General features: G+C 56.2%; 1 protein-coding gene across 2 annotated transcripts in view; it reads right to left on the bottom strand.

Annotated features, from left to right (window-relative positions):
• FRMPD3 (FERM and PDZ domain containing 3) overlaps positions 1-18,976 on the bottom strand; it is a 58,630-nt gene extending 39,654 nt beyond the window's left edge. For both annotated transcript variants that reach the window (XM_065846810.2, XM_065846811.2), the window contains exon 1: positions 18,731-18,976. The gene's annotated coding sequence lies outside the window, so the exon portion shown is untranslated. The remainder of the gene's footprint in view (positions 1-18,730) is intronic.
• Positions 18,977-19,991: the final 1,015 nt, after the last annotated feature.

The following is a 19,991-nucleotide window of genomic DNA, read 5'->3' as shown; positions in this document are numbered from 1 at the left end:
CTTAGGCTCTGAAAACCCATCTCCTCTGGCAATGGATTTTGTCGTTAGATCATTCCAGTCATTTAAAAGAGCGTTTGGATAACAGAATTTACACAATTTAGCCCTTGGTGTCAGCAGGTTCAGAAGGAGAGACCCTCTGCTACAGCCTATTTTGAATATGCAAATCAAACGCACACAAGGAAATTCATTTTGTAAAGTGCAAACTAAAAAAGCAGTGCCCATTCTCATCTGTTTCTGGCTGACATTTTATTTAATAGGCTATTCATTTGCCCCGAGCAGCAGTAACCTCCACCTCTTCAACCTCCCGTAACTCACCGTAAGCAACTTTCCTGGGAGCCAAACCAGGGGTCCCTGGTGCCTTGGCAGGATTTAACCTACCGATCCCCCTGGGAGCACAATTGATCTCTGCCTGGCACTGAAGGAGCTGTCGGGGCAGGGGTTCCCCTGGTAGCTGTGTCCTAGAGGAACTTGATGGCAGTAACAGTGCTGAAGACATCACGACAGCAGCCTGACCTGAGCTACTCAATGCCGCATCCCCAGTGCAGGCTCCAGGAACCCTTGGACAGTCTTCCAGCACCCACTGATAAGCCAAAATGGACAGATAATCCTCACACCTCATCCCTCAGGCCTGATCCTGCCAGGGATGCAGAAGCCTGAAACCTCTTTGAACAGCTGGGACAGGGGACCCCTGAATTCCTTACAGAGCCTGGGCTGGAGCCCAAGCCAGCCCATGCAGACTGGGTCTGCGCTGCACACACCCTCCCCAGCTCCATGGACCCCAGACCAGGTGTTTTGATGAGCCTGAAACATGCACAAGCCCACCAACCCCTGGAGATGCACACAGGTCTGCTCGGAGCCCACAACCCCTCCTGCTGTCAGTCCTGCTTGGGTTTGTCTTGCTCCCTCCTACCTCTTTTCTCTAGAGCCCTGCCATGGTGCTTCTGGCTCATCTGCACAGGCTTTAGCTCATCACCCACCAGGCTGGACTCGGCGTCTCAGCCCCAGCCAGGGCAGGACAGACACTAAAATAAGCCTAAATAAGCTTTGCCGAAGGGAAAGCCCCTCCGGCAGAAGGGAAGGGGGTGTCTGGAAGAGTGTCCCAGCCCTGCAGAGAAGGGGACAGGGCTGCGGGGTGGGGAGCCGCGCAGCAGCGCGAGGAGCTGCCTCTGGGAGAGCACAGCCGGCACGGCTCTCCCACCAACCGCACTGCTGGCCTCTTTTTGTTTTCTCCTCTCCTTTTCTCCAATTTATCTTTTTGACACATTCAATGATGCTTCTGCAGACTGAAAACAATAGAGACAGAGTTTCAGCCAAGGCAATTTCGGAGCTGAATCAAAGCTGAAATAACCTAGGCATAGAGCAGCTGAGCAAAGACAACTCGGCGAGGGGGGACAGAGCAGCGTGGGTACCCTGTGCCCCCCGCAGCTCCAACCGCCTGTCTGGCCAGCATGGGGGACACCGAGTCCCACTGAGTCCCAGAAGCTCAGCATGTCTTGATCTCCCCTGCTCGTCCACCATCCCCTTCTGGCCCTGGTAGCATCATTTCCCCCCTCCCATGGATGCAAGCCCCCACCCCAGTGCAAAGCCAGACCTGGCAGCTGCAGCTGAGTAAGTACCTGCTTGCCCAGCACGCCGGCTCCGTGCTCTGCATAGCAAACACCAGATTTTGCTTTCCTGACCCTACAGCCCTGCCCGGCAACCCAAATCTTCCAGAGATTTTTTTTTTTTACCTACAGACGCTACTTTGCTGCCACATGAAGGAGCTGGGAGGGATGGACAGACAGACAGACAGACAGACAGGTGGAGAGAGGTAGATGATGAGCTGATTTCTGCGGAGTGAATATCATATCTGGGCTCTTAACAAGGAACAAAACACAATCCTCAGCGTGACTCAGCTTGGAAACACATGCTGTTCACAGCCCCACTGCCGGGACTGGCACATCCCTGTTGCTCAGCCACTGTCCCACGAGGGAGCATCCCATGGCTGCCACCCCAGCACCCACCCCGAACGCATTTCACAGCCAGGACAGATAGAGCCAGGCAGCTCCTGAGGCGTGGACAGGCTGTGCGTGCCGAAAGGCAGCTGGGCAAAAATGGGGGCTGATGCTCTGCAGGACGAGCTGCGTGTAGCTGACATCTTTGCTTGGTCTCTCGCAGACCTGAAAGCAGCTGTCAGAGCCTGCCTTGTTCCAGCTCCCTGCCTCTCCAGACACACCGGTAATTCTGCTTCACCGTGCGTGTTCCCAGTTTGTTTCTCTCTGAGAGTGAAAGGATGTGAGCACTGGGAGCCTCACTGCTCTTGGAAAGCATCACAAGCAGTCAGTGGAGCAAAGAAATGGAAGGCAGGGGACCACAGGCATTCCCCTGGGGTGGTCCATGATGGCATCTTATGCCCCAGAGCTCGTGCCAGGGGGACAGTGGTCCATACAGGATGCTGCTCACGTCCTGGGTCAGGTTCAGGGGGCTGGAGAAGGCAGCAACATGTCCTTCTGCTCCTGTGTTTTACAGGTGAAACTCCAAACCCACCTCCAGGGTTAACTGTGGGGCTGGGCAGGAGCTGCTCAAGCACCTTCTCTGGGTGAGTCCCACATGAGCACCTCCAGCCTCTTCCTTCCTAAAGCAGCTCCCTGAACCTGGCAGGGCCACCCCAGCCCCAAGGAGCCGATGATACCCCCACCCGCTCCCCAGGGCACCATGAGCACTGTCTGCTGCGTCCAGGCGGGTCCAAAACCCTGCACTGGGGCTGTGGTGAGCCCTGGTGTAGGGCACGGCTGTGCTTGCCTCCTGACAGAGCCCTCAGGAGGTGGTCGGCATCACCTACTTGGACCAGGGGAATGTTAGACCCCCCTCCTCCCCACCCACCCCCCAGCCAGCTTCATCTCTGGAGGACACAGCCCAGTGCTGATTAACGCAGGGCTGAGCATCTTCCTGAAGACATGCAAATAAAACCACAGCCCTTCTCACTCCTTAAACACTGGGGGGAAAAGTTCCCCACGCTGCTTGTTTATGCTAAATGCTGTAGTGCAGAATCCAAAGAGTGACAGCTCTGAAGATGGCATGTCAGCTCCGGCTGTCCCGGGAGGACCTGTCAAACTGTCACACAGCATTAGCTGCAACACGTTACCTCCCGGCGTCCTGCAACCTGCACCGCACACCTCCCCTGCTGTGCCGCAGCACCCGGAGACCCCAGCACGTGGGACCGCTGCCTCCCCCCACTACTTCTCTGGGCAGCCCCCTAGCCAAGAGCTGCCGGCCACCGCTTTTGTCACCTGGCCCCTTCATCCCTTCTGAGCAACCTGATCTGGTTGAAGACGTTCCTGCTCATTGCAGGGGGTTGGACCAGGTGTTCTCCAGAGGTCCCTTCCAACCCCAGCCATTCTGTGATTCTGTGAGAGGCAGTTCCCAAAATCACCATGCCCATGACCACCAGCTGCGGTACCATCCAGAGAGCATTGCAGAGCCAGGATCTACACTTCTCCTCATCTGCAAGCGAAACCACTGCCTGTGGTCTCCACAGCTGTCACCTTGGCACTTTTGGTGAATGACAATTCGTAGCCACTGGCGGGAACACATCAGATGACTTTGGCTGTCCTGAGTCACAAGAAGCAGGAGGGAGAGCTGGAGCTTGGCCCTGGGAGCTCGCTGCCCCTTCCTCTGCTGGCTCAGATCTATGCTTGGAGGCAGCGACTGGCTCTGGGCAGCTGTGAGGCCAGGGTTAAGCATCACTGGCTGTTTGGGCACCAGCTGGGCTGTAGATAACGAAAGGTCTGCAGTGCCACAAGGCTGGGCCAGGAACGCCTCTCCCTGACACTCCTAATTTGGCTGAGAGCATCAAAATCACCTCCCAGAGACACGGACAAGGAGCAACCAGCCCCCACCACCTCCTTGTTGAGCTCCGGGCACAGCTTCTCCCATTTCCTACTTCACTGTCCAGATTAAAATCCTTCTGCTAGCCTATAAAAATGGTAATAAAATGTTAACAACAACGATCAAACACGCTCAGCAGATGAGCTAGTTGGTCCTTAATACCTCCTGGCTGCCAGCAGCTCAGTGTCACAGGGAGATGAGAGCTACAGGCTCTGTCCTGGGGACAGGGTGGACATTCAGCTGGGAGTTCTGGGGGGCTCCTGGGGCAAGGAGAAGGAAGACATAGGTTGGGGGTTCAGCTCCAGTCCTGGGTTCAGTGATGACTGCAGCAGTGGCCAAGCCTCACGGGAGGGGAATGTTTTCCGTAATAGCCCTACAAAGTGAAGCATGATAGATGGAAAGCCCACGGCAGAGGAAGGAGGAGCAGATCCGGAGGCACGGCTCCCTGTTGGCCCATTTTCCCATTGGGGATGGGTTACAAAGCAGCGCTTTTGGTAATGACAGGTGGTACCAGCACAGAGATGAGATGTTCTGAAGTCATTGGTCACCTTCTTACAGCCCCACCAGTCCTGATACTGCAGACATAGTGGTTGAAGTATTTTGGAGGCTACAGGCTATAAGAGGCTCAGGGTCTAGTGACAGCTCCCAAATATCGCTGAGGGCCACCAAGGCAGACACAGTTATGGACTGAGAGGTGTTTCCCAGTATCGTTGGAGCTGTGGTGGGGGCATCGCTTACACCCTGTGCAAGACTGGGAAAGCAGAGACTCATCTGTCCCAGCTCCTCGATGGACAGACAGGAGCAGGGCTCCACGGCCAAAGCACACAGAGACTGGGAGACCCACGGGTATCATCTCTGGCCTTTGCTCCTCACGCCAAGCACAGCGACTCCTGGGGAAGCAGCCCGTGCTGAAGCTGGGGTAACAAACTGCCACCTTCTCAGCAGAGGAGGCTGCAGAACTGTGGTTAGCACACACGAAATTCAAGCTATTGCCACAAGGACCATCTGTTGAACAAGCACCAGGTGAAGGTGCAAGTGATCAGACACTGTCATCTCAAATTGGCCTGGGAGACAGACCTTCCCCACATGCCACTGGCTCTCCGACTGGATGCCAGAATGATTCCTCCTGACCGCACGCCACAGCCTTGCTTTATCGGTCCTGTAAAACACACACGCAGCAGCTCGCATGTGCCAGCATCCCTGCTGACACCTCATTTGCAAGAATATTGCCAGGGGCAGGTAAACACAGGCAAGTTATTAGTATCAGTGTTAGTGGAGACTGCCTAACTTGGATCTCATCCTGTGTGAACTGGCAGCAAGGGAAGGCATTGACGCAAAGAGATCTCCGAAGGGCTGAGACAAAGCAAACCCTGGCACTTTCCTCTTACAGACCCAAGCGATGGGAGCTGAGACCAGAGCATCCAGCTTCTCTCCCACAGCCACAAGGTCCTTCTCTGTCCCTGGAGGAACCCACAGCTCCAGGATGGCCCCCGGTCTCCAGGGAAAACTCCCTTTTCTCTCCCAGCTCAGGCCTGGGTCCCCAATGGGACTAGAGGATTTTGACCGAGGAAAGCACTTTAAAACAAAACCAAAAATGTGCTTTATCCCTGTTAAACATCAGTGAGGCACATGCTGTGCGTTGGCTGCGATCGTACAGAGCCCAGGTTGATGACCGCAGCTAACAGGGTGGGGATGCTGCTCGCAAGGTCCCTTCCCTGTGTCCCACCCCAGGCAGGACCAGGTATCTAACACCTTCTCAGAAACATCTCTCTGATCAGTAGAGTTACAGCAGAAGCAGACCTAAGGTTCTTCTGCTCAAGTTTTCTGTACAGACAGTGAAGAGTCTCATGAGAGCTGCTTGGAGGAGATGTGTCAGCAGCCAGAAGGAGAATCACCAGCTGCTCCACAAACAGAATACAATTCCCATTAAAGGGAAGACAAATAAAAAAGAAAAGCACAAAAAACAACCGAGCACCAAACCACTTCAAAAAGTCCTCTGTCTAAGCTGAAGAAAGCATATTTTGCCAGTGGGAACCCCCATCCTGGGAGGTGCTCCCAGTGCAGCCTCCCCCTGCCCCGTGTCCCCAGCTCTGCTCCTGGGATGGCACTGAGCTTTATTCCATGGGGCTGTGGAGAAAAACCTTCATGGGATCTGTGGGGTTCATGTGGTCTCTGAGGCAAGGCGTTGGGTGCAAAGTGCTTTGAAGCCTTACCGCGTGCCAGAGGGATCACTCGCCTCCCCCTGGAAGGATTCAGGGGGCGATCTGCAGTGGGGTCTGCTGCAGCACCTCAGTGCCGCAGGCTCACCCAGCGCTGGGTTTGACTGCCTGGGGATGGGGGGCATTAGGGTCAGGTGAGAGCTGCCAGGTTGTGCACCCCACCACAGCAGAGCTCCCACACAGCCAGCCTCTGCGGCCGGACAACAGGAGAGGAGCCGCGAAGGGCTGTTAACTGGGCATCCTGCTCATGGGAACAGGAATCAAGGTCTTCCCAGAGAGACTGGCACTTCCTTGGGGACTGCAAAGACAAGGTAAACTCCTGGGGGATTAAACCTCAAGAGGATATCGAACTAGGAGGGAGAGAGGAGAGGCCAGCACTGGAGGAGGGACATTGATTGCAGAATTACCTTCCAGCCTTTAGGAAGACAAATGACATGAGATTTTATACCGATAAACTGAGTCTTAATACAACCAGGGAGACGATTGGTGTTGGGGCAGGAGCAGCCTCAGCTATCTGGCTGATGGCAGAAGCAAGGCCTGGAGGGTAGAGCAGGCAACAGAGGAGCTGAGTTAGCAGGGCAGAGCCCCGCGCAGGGGAGCAGGGACAGACGCAGCGCGGATGGGGAGACAGCGCGGCTCGGCACCGAGATCGGAGCTGCGAGAAACCTCAGCCCCTGCTTAGCAGTCAGGTCAGGCAGCACCAACGCCGCCCGGGCGCCTGGAAAAGGATGTGCTGTTTTTTCTTTTGCAGTCAGAGAGCACAGGGATGGTTTAACTTCTGCACCGCTGGCCAGGCTGGTTTCTGCATTGCTCTCGGTCTCTGACCCACAGGCATCCAGGACCTGCAGGCAGCACACATGGGCTTTGTGAGAGCAAGGCACGGAAATAATTCAAGACAGAACAGGCTCTGCTTGCCCACGTTTAATGGCCAGCACACCCAAGAGCCAGCCTGCAAGCCTGCAGAGAGCTGGCTGGCTGCCTCTGCTTCTCCAGGGCTGGGGACAGCTGGGTCCCGGGAGCCGGGCATTGCCTTCCCTCAGCCGGCAAGCAGCCACCTCCTCATGGCCTTCCCAACCTTTGCTGGGCAAGACCAAGCTTTGCTGCTGCTTTCCACTCCAATGCAGGCTGCCCAGTTTGCTACCCCTGGCATGGGGGTCCTGCCCCCCAGCTGGGTGCTTTCTGGCTCCCCTTGGTGGCAGGGACAGACACACACACCCTACCCAGGCCCCAGGGACGAGGACTCGGGCTCCCCGTTTGGCTGTCGCCATTCAGAGACACCTCCTCGGTCTCTTGGAAACGCTGCCGTGTGGGAGTTGGCACTCGGGGAGTGAGTCACGCTGCTGGGCAGGCGAGGGCGGCACGTGGGCACGTGGCACCGGCCACCGCTCACCCCCCCAGGCCCCCTGCAGCCTGTGCTATGGTGGCACAGGGCAGAAAGCCAGGGTGTCCCCACGGAGTGGCATCTGTCACAGCTGGGTCACAGCCCCATGCCTCCACCACGCTCTGCAGCTCCAGCAGCTGTTGAAGCACCACGAAGCATTTCTCAGCAGCTACTTTTCTACGCTACAGCATCAGGGAGAGAGGGAGCAGCCCTGGGAAGGCAGCTCCTGCAGAGATGGAGACCCCGTGTCCCCCTGTGCGGAGGCACATGGCATAAGAAAATCCTCCCCACCAGCTCAGAGGCTCTGGGGATAAGTGGAAACTGAGGCACATGGGGAAGAAGGGACTTGCAGCAAGAGATCACTGATGGTGCAGAAACCTGTGTGCAAAAGGCTCCCCTGAGCCTCCTCGCCCTGGGGGAGACATCCCCCGAGCCACAGGGTAGCAGCCCAGCCACCCCCTTTTAGGGACCACCTCCACACCTGGCCTCAAAGACAGCACAAGCTGCCCAAAACCCGATGGGATGATAAGCACCTCTTCTGAAAGGGAGCAATTACCACAAAATAGAGATTATGCAAATACCTTGGTTACCAAAATGATGCTCCCTCCTTGCTGAATCGGAAAGAGCCACAGAGAACAAAAATTTGTTTAGCCAAGAGCTGCATCACATCTCTTCAAAGCACCGAGGTGCGCAGAGGGGCCTCCTTGGGCAGAGGGGCTTTAGGAGGCCACCGCAGCCCCTGGACTGCCATGCCAGGGACAGAGATGGCACTTGGTGCTTCCTCCCAAAGCCCTTCAGAGCCATTACTATCGCTCCCCTTGGAAGAATGAGGAAACCGAGGCAAAGAAGGAGAAAGTACTTGGCCACTGAGCCCCAGTGTGTGGAGACAGAGAAGAGGTGGAGGTGCTGCTGTCAGCGTGCGCCAAGCTGGGCACAGAGTGGGGCACCCCACTGCCTCCCATCCCCCCCGAGCGCTCCCAGGCACCCGGCATTTGCTGCTGTGACGTGATGGGTCAGACATGCTGGAGTTGGCTTCATGTGGAGCAGAAGCGTCGAGAGCGGCAACAAGAGCAAGGCTGGGGAAAAAAACCACCTTTGTGGGCTATCTGAGATGGGCTGGGACAGCAGCAGCCACCATGGCAGGCAGAAGGCAGGTTAGGAGAGGGCTAAGGGGACAAATGTGAGTCTTGATTCAACAGGCAGGGACTGTCCTGCCTCGGCACATGGTCCCGGCACAGAGGCAATGGTGTTCCCAAAGCCTGATGTTACCGACTCGAGAGGAGCGGGCTGAGCGTGCCGCCTGCCGCTGCACAGCCCTGGCCCTGCTCCTCTGCTCTGGGTTTCTTCCAGCTTCATCCACTGCCATGGTGGGTCAGTTTTGCAAGCTCAAGCCCTCCAGTGGGCTACACAGCCATTGCCAGAGGCACAAGGGTGAGCACCGCTGCTGAGAGCAGAGCGGGCCACAAGCGTGGTGCCATTCTCTGCCATGGCCTGACAACCATTCCAGCCTTGCAAGCAAGCGCTGATTTGGAAGGATGGAGAGTGATGCACATGAGATAAGGGCCATCGGGCAGCATAGCAGCGGTGGCACCATTTCACGCCTGGCCACCACATTTTCTCTGGTGCAAGGTGGGTCTAACAGGGACAGCTGATACGACACTGCTGTGCCATGGCCACACAGCATCCCTGAGTGGGAACAACCGCTTCTCACAGCATCACTGGAGCCACCAGACCCTCACGTGGGTTTGAGCTCCCAGCACACCAGTCCTTGCCCTGCCTACACTCACCTGCCTGGCCATAGTCACTTGCCGAGTCCCACTGACGTTGCACGGGGAGGAAGGACAACTCATGATGCAGTAAATGCCAGCAGAGCCAGCCGTGTTATGCTATTTCCTATCCCCGTGGAGCAGAGAAGCCATAAGTCAGCAGGAATTCTCTTTGCATCATCCCCACGCATCGATGCCAGACAGATTTATGGTAGGAACGCAGGCACTGACAGGCTGGTCCGGCAGCCCAGCATTCCCTCCCCGCAGCCAGTGGCAGGAGCAAGTCCCCAGAGCGAGTGTCTCCAAGGGCAGCACCATTGACCCCCTCCCACTGCCAGCACTGCCTGGACAGAGATAGTGAAGCGTCTCCTCCAGTGCCCCAGGGCACTTTATGGACTTTGCAAAATTTGGTTCCCCGCCTGCCCTGGTGCACTGGAGGAGATGTTGGACCACAGCAGACAGATAGTGCCCTGCTCAGCTGCTCCAGATGGCCCAGCTGTCCCGGCACACGGGACCCTTCATGCTCCCAGACCTGCAGGAAGACCCTTCCATCCCTCCTCTTGTTGCAGCCCCTCTTTGGGCACCTTTCCAGCACAACCTGTTCGCGAGCAGCCTGGTGCAGCCATCGCACACACATGTGGTGCAACATGTAGACTGGTGGCGTCATTTGCCCAGGAGTTATGTGGCTTGTCCAGCTGCTGCCTTGGTGCAGGTGGCTGTCCCAGGGGCTCAGGCAGCAGGACAGAGCCCAACCCAAACCAGCATCGGGAAGAGCTGCAAAGTCAGCTGAGCCTCTTCTATTTCCAGGGAGAAATGCCTGCCTGAGGACCAGGACTTTGCCGGCTTGGACTATGTCAGCAGCTGCCTCTTCAAATCCATCTCTGGATTTGAGTGCCCCAATGATATTTCCAGAATCCAGGAGTTTCTTCTCATGACCAGGGAGAGATGGATCTCACCCTCAGCTGCTCTGCAAGCCCCTGCCTGGGTGCTCAGCCCCTTCCCAACCCTGTCTTGCCCTTGGGCAGGTCTCCTCCACCACAGAAAGCCATACTTGGCCTCTCAGTGCTCCTGCAGTGCCAGTGTCTGCTCACAACAACATACGTGTTGGATTTGCTTTTGGTCAACAAAAAAACACTGGCTCCTTCTCTCCCCGCTGTCTTGAGCTCACACTACCTTAGGAGAGACAGAAAGTTAGATTTGTGGACAAGGTGAGAAAAGCCAGATGTCTCCTGCTATGTATAACCGGAGCAAAACAGTGCAGGCACTTTGCAGATCCCCCGTGACAGCATTAATACCACAACAGTGGAAATAAAGAGGCAGGGCAGGGAAATAACGACCTGAAAGAAGCAGTTAAGCCTCCAGAGAGGAAACACACAGCAGGGCATGGATCAAGGCTGGATATTTGCACAGTGAGACGGACCCTTCTGACCCACCTGTGGCCATCTCCCACCCGTTCCCAGCTGAGCAGAGCACTCACGGTAGGCTATGCCATAGCTGGGTGACACTGGGGAACACACCTGCTCAGAAAAGGTCCCAAATCTGGATGGAAGCCTGAGACACAAGTTCTTTGGGTCAGGGACCACAACTTTTGCATTGTCTGCATCTGTCCCAGCGCCCAGCTGAAGAGCTGGCGGGACAGCAGTGCCCTGTCCCCAGCACTCGTACCAGCAGGCTGGGAACCAGAGCTGCTGCAGCCTTGCCGGGCTCTACGGGCATTTCAGCTGAGACATGCCCACAGATTTATTAAAGCACTTAAGATATGAGTGATGGCAGAAGGATATTGGCTCCAACACATCGGCTGCCCTTCCCGCACCCTTTTTAGCGTTGCTCCTTTTAATAACTCCAGCTAATATTACATGCTTCTACCAAGAGTCCTTTTAGACCAGCAGCTTCTGAGTTGCTTGGAAACTGTTTGCTGCAGTGACCGAAAGCTGCTGTCAGGAGGGCTCGATGCCAGCGCGCTTCCCGCCCAAACAACCGTGCTCCTTCCCCTGGCATGTGCTGGGAGCCTGAGGAAGCAGAGATGAGGTGGGAGCAGCTCCGAAAGCACCAGGGATGATGGAGCCAGGACCACGGGGCTCGTCAGAGGACTCGGAGAGCCCAGAGCTGCGTTTCAAAATGTTCCCGGCTAGACCAGAGTTTCCAGACCAATGTGCATGGAAAACGTGCTCAGCATCGCAAGATGTATTTGGCCAAATCTGGACGTCAAATTCAATCATTACAAAGTGAGAAAGAGGGTTTTGCTTCACGGGCAAGTCTCAGTGCAGCTTTAATGGTGAAGTCATTTACCGACACCTTCGTAATACTTTATGAATAATTAGTTATCTCTTCCAATTTATGGCTCACCATAAAATGCTGCTACAGTTTTGGAGACAGTACTTTTTTTTTATACTGTAGCAATGACAAAAAGCATATTTTATTGCAGGAATGGCAGCATAAGTACATTTATCCATTGGCTAGGATTCTGTGGTATACTTTCCTCTCTAATGGCTGTACAAACATATATACATCCCAGATTTATACCCAGATTTTCCATACTTTGCTTTTTGATTTACATAATATGTGAAATTTTCTGTATAAAATGGAGAAGAGCACTGAGCCATTCCCGCCAACCCACCTGCCTGAATTCAATGCTCTCCTGTCTCGCACCACTCCCATTTCCCCATGATGACAGTGCTTTGGGGATCCCGCAACCACCTTTGGGATCCCACCTTTTACCTTGGCACTGCCGGGGAGAAGGAAGGGGGAGGTGGGCAAGGACCCTGGGGCCAGGTCAGCGTGGGACTCCCCAAGAGAAGAAATGTGAGGGGAGCAGGTTCTGCCAACGTTGGTGAAATGCATCTCCAACACCATCCCACCTGACACCTTCCTGCATCGCCTTGGTGGAACAGTCTTTATTTTTTAAAAAAAATAAATGTGGAATTAGAAGTCTGATTGATATGAATATGTAACAACGCTGCTTTATTAATAGCAGCTGCATTATCAGTTCACTCCCTGCTATTGGCAGAAGATCTGGGACAATATGTGTTTTGAAAACTAAAGAGAAACGCAGCCCGTAAAGGCAGCAGCAGTGAGATAATTTCATTGCTCTTCCCGGTGAGCAGACCAGGCCAATACAAACACAATGGTCACTGGTGCATCAGCATCATTCTTTCTGCCCAGCTGCGGGAGCAGGCACTGGGATGGCTGCACAGTGTGGATGGTCCTGAGCACACCACACATCCATCTGCAAAAGGATTTGCAGCCAAGGCCCCCAGAACAGGCAGGGGACACTCCTTCAAACTGGGGGACACCACAGCCAGCTTTAACCTCCACAAACTGAGGTCATTTGGTACCGAACATCACGCAACTCTCCCCGGCATGGGTAATGAAGTCCATTTGCAGTTTGCTTTGCTTACTCCCCCCATCACTACCCTGGAGGCTTAAAGGAAAACAAGATTACAAAGGAGATTGTCTTGGACATATTTCTGGTGTGCTATTTTAGCTGTAAATTATGCCAGCTTCATAAAACCCCAACTGTTCTTTCCCGAGATCCCTGCATAGATTGGCTTGCTAAGATCAGGCGACCGGGCGCTCGGTGTGGGCAGGCATTGTCTAGAAAAACACTTACGGGGTCCAAACAGTAGCAAGATGCTATAGCACTCCATATATATATATATATATATATATATACATATACACACATATATATGCACGTACACATAGGCATGACAGCACCCAAGAACTTTCCAAGCCCATTGATTAGCTGAACAGTGACACACACACATGAGTCTTCCAAGCCCTGACCCTACAGATCATCTGTGCCATTTCGGCTGCTTGTGCCAACACAGCTGACGCTTTCCTCAGCCTTAACTAATCCCAGATGACAGCAGAGCATCAGGCAGCACGGTCCAAAGCGAGGCTGGATACAAGGTACGGGACACAGGGCCACGCTCTGTCGTGCCTCACGGAGCGAGCGTGAGTTAGCGCCCGTGGCGTGGTGAGCGAGGTTGGCTGCCGCGGCAGCCGCAGGGCTCCCAGCCCCGGGCACGGCTGGGGAGCGGGGCTCTGCAGCACCAATGCAAAACAGCCACAGCCTGAACTTTGCTACGGCAAACCTGGGAAGAGCTTTTGCAATTCCTCTCACGAGCATCACTGCACCTTGGCTGTGCTCCACGACCCTGGAGGACAGAGCAGCCAGGTTCCAGCACACGGCACTGCTTCAGGGGAGTCGAGCGGCACTGCCTCAAAACTAAAAGGACAAGAGCTTGGGTCAACACTCAGCCCCAGTCCCCGACCCTTCTCCTACGGTGCCACCAGCACCTGCTCCCCCCGGCATTAGGGGCTGCCTGCACACCATGCTGCCCATGCTACAGAGGTGTGTGTGGTGCAGGCACCCAGGCAATGGGGACCCTGAGCAGAGTGCCAAAGCACAACACTCTGCCACCTCCATGGGACAAGAGCCACCCTGAGCCCCGAGGAGATGAAGCTGGCGAAGCCCCCCCAGCCCACGGGAACCCTTCTCCACCCGCTCCCCGTTACCTGGAGGGAGACGGCTGGCGAGCGGCAGCGCACGTTGCCTTTCCCCGAGCAGACACGGCAGCGAGCGTCTCCCCTGTCACACTCCCACAGCTCCACCTGCTCGGAGCTGAGCCAGGTCCCACCGCGCTTCCCGCACGCGTCGGCTCGCAGCCTGCACCGCCGGCCCCGGGAGTGCACAAAGAAAAACCCTCCCTGGCAGGATGGGTCCGGCCCATCTCATCCATTCTCCTCTCCAACCAGCGCCTCTGGGCCATGCTACAGCAGACTTTGTTTTGCACACCTATCCCAAGTCTCCCATGTAAAGAATCCCCACAGGGTCAGTGACGTTTAAGGAAACCAGGCAATTCATGGGCAGACACCTGCATGTCTTCTCCTAAGGAAAGATACAGCATCCTACCTGCAAATGAAGAGGTAATGCAAGCTGGCAGAGGTTTGCATCACAATGTTATGTATTAGGAAAAAAGTGGCAAAAGCTCAAGAATGGTCAAGGGAGCACAATAATGCTGGACAGATGTGAAAGGGTTCGTACCCAAAGACCCTGGGGTGCCTCACCTTGCTCTCCGATGCTCTCCCTCACGTGGACACATGCATGTCCCCACCTGCAACCAGCCATCTCTGCACGTTGCACTGTGCCTTTCACCACCAGGACCTGGCACGGGGCTTGTCTGCATGTGTACGTATCTATCAATACAAAACCAGGCTTCCTAGGCAATCAATAATGCTATTTAAGAGATAAATCTCACTATTGACTGGCTGCTGAGGCCAGCTCCTGATTAATTTAAAAGCACAAGAGAATGGCGAGGGAGCTCAGAAGTGTTCCCAACATCAGTCCTGGTATCCATCCTGCGTGCTCAGGCTGTGCAGGCGGGGGTGGATTGGGCCAGGGATAGATGGGGCTGTTTGTCTCTAGATTACAACATCACAAGGCTGTGCAGGGATCTGTCGTCTAAGTGGGGTGCTGCTCTACCACCAAACACCTCCATGACCTGAGACCAAAGCCTTAGGTCTTTCTAAACCCAGCTGGGACCATAAGGCGGAGACACAGTGATTTTTGCACAGCTGAGGATCCATGCACCCTTGGGGGAAAGAACACCCACCCGTGAACCTGTGCGAGCACTCGCTGTGCCGTGCACAAATTAAAACTGGATATTGTGTTTTCTGAGTCCAGCTGTGGCTATGCCAGATTTGAGGCTCCTCTACATCCCAGACCCAGCCTTGGTGTTTCAGTCATTACTTCCAGTGGGTTGAAGGGGCTTGTTGGCTGCCAAGTCCTCAAAGGTGGCTCCTGGCCACCATGTCTTTGTCCTGGCTGCAGAAGTCTCTGCTGTGGTGCATGTAGGGCCTTCCCCAACCCACTTCCAACCCTCCACTGAAGAGATTCCCAGCAGGAGTCACAGAAGAAAAAAGACCCTATTTTAGGTAGGCTGGATCAACTGGAAAAAGATGTGTCCTTCAACAACCCAGTGGTATCTCCCAGCTTTCGGGGCCCGAGGCCACCACCTTCCCGAGCTGCAGGACTGAAGGGTGGATGGCGCCACATCTCCTTCCACGTTCCCAAGTGTTCCTCCCTGGCTGATGTGAATCTGTATCACTGTCCCCCACTTTCAAAGCTGGAGCAAGCCAACAGCACCAGTGCTGCGGATGGGTGCTGGAGGGGAAGGAGCATGTCCAAACAAGCCCTGCACTGTCAGGGAGCAAAAGGCTCCATTACTTCAGCTCGTCTCCCTCCTCCCATCGCTGGCTCCGAGACATCACTCAGCGATGCCATGGCTGAGCCCTGGTAGGGAACAGGGGCATCGAAAAGCATCCCAGCCTCAGGAGATGGGGGCTGCTTTCTGCCCTATGGTGGAAGAGACGAGAGCAGTCCTGCTGCGCCAGGCCCCAGAGAAGGTGGGGGGCTCATTCGGTGGAAGACCCCCAGATGATCTGAGCCTTCTTCCAGGCAGGCTGGAGGCTCCTCAAGGCAGCAGCCGACTTGATCATTATGTAAATGCTTTCTTCACTACAGAAGCGTGGTGCCTGTGGGCTGGAGCTGCCCTGGCAAATAACACTGAACTCATGGGTACGATCGGGACAGAAGCTCGCTGCTGACTTCAGCGGGAGCAGGGAAGGACCGATGCTAAGGCATAGCTGAGGACTTGAAGCTTTGTCCTTCAGTGCCAGGGAGGAGCCACCAAGCAAACCATGAAAGCATCTTCCTGGTATCTCAGGGCTGCAACTGGAGGCAAAATCCCAGCTCTGCAGACCCGCTGGCAAGTCCTAGAGCCTATCTTCCCGCTCGCCCCCAATACGCAGGTTGGCTCCCACGAGCTCAGGCGGTGAGGCAAAACACGAAGGCGGCTGGTGCAAACAGTGCCTTATCTCCCAACCGCTTCACACTTGGGGGCTTCTCCTGTGCTAGACTGGGATTTATGCTTTTAGGCTTCAGTTCGAAGCTCGAAGTAGCTTACTTCAAGACAGAAATGAGCTCCAAAGTTTGCCACATGCACACCTGTGCGAGCATCAGGCCACCCTCCTGCCTCAGGAAGCTTGGGGTCCCTGTCCACCCTAACTCGTTGGGTGGCACTTCTCCCCTTCCCCAGCCTTGTCTCCAGCACCCTGTTCCTTGGCTTACAGAGAGGGACAAAGCCTGAGCCCGTTTAGGTTTCATCCCCAGTGTGCTCCCCCCATCCACCACTGTACAAAGAGGATGTGGTTTTGCATCTACTCCACAGGCGCTTCCTTAACAAGAGATCCCGATCCCCCTGCACTGGGGAAGCCTCTTGACGAGCCGAGTCAGCTGCTGGCAGCCAGCAGCATCGGCCCCTGGGACAGGATCGGGGACGTCACACCGGGACGAGCCACAGCAGCTGGGGCTGCTGCAGGGACAGCCCGTGGCACCAGCTGTGCTGAAGCTCTGGGAAGAGCCAGACACGTTCCAACCACGGGGTGCCAGCGGCTTGGTGCTACCCGCACTGGAGCACCCAGCCAGCAGCACCCCCTGCCCTCCTCAAAGGTGGCACCTGCAGCAATCGCCTGCAATGATGCTGAAGTTGGGGCTTCGAAGCAGTGCTGCAACACAATGGTGGCTGTTGCCATGCCAATCAAGCAGGCAGCCAGCACATTGAAATGCCAAACCAGGAGAGCAGCCACGCTCATGGAGATGGACCCACAGCAGCGTGCCCTGCGGGGCTGTTTTACCCCTGGGCTCCTGCAGCAGCATCGCACAGCCCAAGGAGCTGAGCTGCTCTTGGCCGATGCCTGCACCAAGCACCAGGTGCTCCTCGATGCATGCAGCCCCCAGAGCCCACTCCCCACCCCAGCATGGCCCCCGGAGCCCACTCCCCACTGCAGCCCTGCACCATTGCACCCCAGCTCCAGCCGGCAGCTGTTTACAGACACAAGCACTGGCTCGTTCCTGCTGCTCTGGCGGCTAGGTGGTGATAGCAGTGCTGGAAGGAGGCAGACGGCATGTCAGCAAATGCAAGGGAAAGTTCAGCATTGTGGGGGGGTGAGCGCGGCAGCAGGTCCTCAGCGCGCAGCCAGAGGCTGCAGGCTCAGCCGCACGCTGGCGCTCAAAGGCACAGAGAGAGCGCTGTCTGGGTGGCAGTGATGGAGAATGTTGGAGCAGTCCCTTCTTAAAAAAAAATATTACAAAAAAAGAAAAAAGAAAAAGGAAAAAATGTTTTGTTTGCTGCTCATGTGCTGTGTGAACTCCTCGCTGCAGGGCGACACAGTTGCCAGCAGCTCATGCAGGGGCATGGATGAGTATGGAGGGCTGCTAAGGAAAGGGAAGCACCCAAAAGAGAGGCAGCACTAGCTCTCCCCTGCCCCTAGCACCGGCCTCCACCCAGACGGGCCACAGGCTCAGCCTCCCTTGGGCCTGGTTAAGAACTGCTCTTACCCTCGAGGCAGCCTTGTGCAGGGGAGTCTCTTCCTCACAAGAATGCACATTCCAGCCCACCCTGGTGTAAATCAGCTTTTCTCTCCTCCACCCTTCCCTTGCAGACATGGGGGAAACTGAGGCACGAAAAGGTAGAAGGTGGCACACAGCTTTCCGGTTGTCATGAGAGAAGAGAGAGATGTGAATGTTTCCAAATTGCTCTTCCCCGAAAGCAAGCCACGTCTCTCTACCAGTCCTGCTGCCGACAAGGAGAAAAACTCATCCCATCCAAATTGCTCTAGAACAGGGAAATGAGGAAAAAAACCCAAACAAGCCTCAGCTAGGAGCCAAGTGCATTAATCTCTGCTCTTGCAGCTCAACCAGCCACAATCCGTCACAGCAACTGCCACGATACCGAACTAACGCTGAGAACATCTCCACCCAGGGGCATGCCAAGGTGACCTGGGGGGCAGCGGCGGAGCTCCCTGCCCTGCACCCCACCTTCTCTGTGCAGTCTTGCATTGCCCAGGGGCCCTGGCATGGCAAAAGCCATCTCAGGTGAGAGTGGTGCTCAGCAGCACTGATCCGATTCAGACCATGCAAGCCCTTCAAACCAGATTCCTCCTTCCGTGCACCATGCACCTCCTGTAGATCCATGGTCCAGGAGCCACTGAGGCTGCGACAGGGAGATGGGGCAGCAGGATGGCTGGGAGGGGGACATCCTATCACTGCCCTGGTGCCTGCAGAAAGCCACACGCATGTCTCCAGCTGACCCTGTGGCCAAGGCTCTTGCAGAAGGACGAGGCAGAATCCTGCTCCAGTGCCTCCAGCTACCGACAGCTTCTGGGCACCCAGAGCCCGGGGAGCCGGGCATCCCTCTCGACACACCATGAGAAACACGGACCCGCTTGGCATTAGGGGTGTTTAGAAGGTGCTGGGGAGGAGACGGCGGGCCTCCTGCCTCCTCGCAATCAGCCGGCGCATCCCCGGGGGAAGCCAGCTAACTCCCGCCAACCGGCAGCACCCCAGACGGAGCACAAGACCGACGGGTCTCCCCGCCGCCGTGCCCGCAGCACCCCAGCAGCAGCCCTCGACCCGCGGGACAAGCGCTCACCTGGGTTCCGCCGCCGCCGCTTCCCACCCGGAGCCTCAGGCTGGAGGCGCGGCGGGCGGCGCGGCGCGGCGGGCGGGCAGGGCAGGGTACCCGCAGCCCCCCGCCGCCGCCCCCATGGCCCGCCGCTGCCGCCGCCGCCCTCAGCGCTCAGCCAGGGCCCGCCGCCGCTGCTGCTGCTGCTGCTGCTGCTGCGTCCGTCCCGCAGCGCCCGCCCCCGCCATGCCGGCCCGGCCCGCTGCTCCCGGTGTCCCCCGGCCGGCCGACGGCGGCGGGCGCTGTGCGCGGCTCTGCGGGGCGAGGGCGGGCGGCTCTGCGGGGCGGGGCACCGGGGGGCGGACCCCGCAGTCCCCCTTTTGCTGGGCTACGGGGTCCGCCCGCCTCCGCCTGCCCCGCCTGGGCACCCGGCGGATCTTACGCCCCTTGCCCCTGGACTGTTACCTTCGGTGGGTACCGGAGGAGCAGGACCCGCCGGACGAGCCCGTCACCCACCTCCTCACGGCCCCCCGCCAGCTCCGACCCCAGCCGACGCATCTCTCCGGTCCCTCCTGCTGGGTGTCCCCGCTCCAGCCGGCTGTCACCTCCAACCTCCGCTGTTCCCTCTCCCCTTCTGAGCAGTTCGGGTGCCCTTTCCGCCTCTGCTGGGTGCGGAGCCAGCCTGCCCGGGCACCCGTCTGCAGCGGCGGGGGCTCCTTCTCCGAGCACCAGCCCGTTCCGGGGCCACCGCTGTGCCTGCCCTGCTCTCCCTGCAAGCCTGTGGCACTTTTCCTTGAATGCCACCTTGCCATTTTGTCATCCACTCGCTCAACATCATGCTACCCTTCTGCAGCGCTTCATTAGTTTTGTGTGCGTGTGTGTTTTTAAATTACCTTTAGACATTATGCATGATGCGCAAGCACTGACACTTTACTCTTCATCCTCTTTTCCAAATGCATGGGATTGTCTGCTTGCCCATCCATAGGTAACTCCATGGTAACCTTCCTCCCGATCTGAAAAAAAATCAACAAAAGCTCTTAAGGAAACTACATTATCAATGCGTAAAAGGAGGTTTGTGTGCATTTCTTATGGAAAGATTTGGAAACCAGGGCTGGAAAGGAGGTTACCATGGGTTTGGGGAATTCAAATACACTATTAGCTGGTTACAGCCTCAAGAAGAATGTTAATAGATTTGCAAGCCATAAATTCCTCCTTTGAAAATCTGACTGGCTTCCAGTATATCATTTTCCAAATCTCCCTGTTCTATTCTTTATCAGAGCTTCAAGCA

The sequence above is a fragment of the Patagioenas fasciata genome, chromosome 11 (assembly GCF_037038585.1).
Source record: "Patagioenas fasciata isolate bPatFas1 chromosome 11, bPatFas1.hap1, whole genome shotgun sequence".
NCBI classification, from domain to species: Eukaryota; Metazoa; Chordata; class Aves; order Columbiformes; family Columbidae; genus Patagioenas; species Patagioenas fasciata.
Note: the sequence above shows the minus strand (reverse complement) of the source record. Positions and strands in the feature narration are given on the sequence as shown.